This window comes from Bison bison, unplaced genomic scaffold, assembly GCF_000754665.1.
Source record: "Bison bison bison isolate TAMUID 2011002044 unplaced genomic scaffold, Bison_UMD1.0 scf7180017864368, whole genome shotgun sequence".
Taxonomy (NCBI): domain Eukaryota; kingdom Metazoa; phylum Chordata; class Mammalia; order Artiodactyla; family Bovidae; genus Bison; species Bison bison.
In genome coordinates this window covers 6,165,802-6,166,657 of record NW_011494940.1, presented here as the reverse complement: position 1 = coordinate 6,166,657, position 856 = coordinate 6,165,802, and positions in this window count along the sequence as shown.

The window sequence follows — 856 nt, the reverse complement described above, 5'->3', positions numbered from 1 at the left end:
CTCTGACAATGACATTATTTCTTTGTTTCAATGCCAGAGTCATATTCCATCATGAACCCGAATTCCATTCGTTGATCCATTCATCTCTGCATCCTGTGTACTTTCTTTACGTTAATCTCTGGACATTGTGAATGCTGCTGCAGTGCATGCTGTCTTGCATGTGGTTTTCAAAATCTGTGTATTTCTGAAATATCCTAGGAGTGGAGAGGCCTAGTCATACTGTCTCTTTTGTTTCTGTAAAGTCACATGGACAGTAGTTTTTATACTGGCTCTTCCCGTTGATATGCCCTCACTAGTATAAAAGGATCCCCCTCACTAATGTTAATCTACCATTTCTGGTCTGGACCGTTTTCCATGGTGGTCTTTTCCAGTGCTCAGATTTGACATCTTGTGGCCGTTTAGATTTTATATCTCTGATAAGAATCCCTGTTGAGTACTATTCATGGGATTTTTACACAATTCATAGGGTTTTTGGTTTTTGAAGGCACTTGCAGTTGCATGTACCTGGTGATGTTTACTTCCTGAGTGTGTCCCCATTTTGTTTTGGTTTTTGTTTGTTTTTAATAGTATTATTATTATTTTTGATGTGTGACTCCTGACATGTTGAAGGGTAGATATGTTGAGTCCAGCAACCTTGTGAATATCAGATGAACATCTGCAATAGTTTGAAGGCTGTAGTTACAGAGAAAAGCCTCCATGCTGCAAGGTATATGCCCTCCTGTTTTAGGATGGCTATTGTTGTCTTAGTGTTTTTGTCATGCTTTGTTGTACATTAGAGTAGAATGAGCCAAAGAAGCTACCAAACCTGGTGTCTCCTCACTCTCCTTAGCTCAGCCTTCCTTAGCTTAACTCCCTT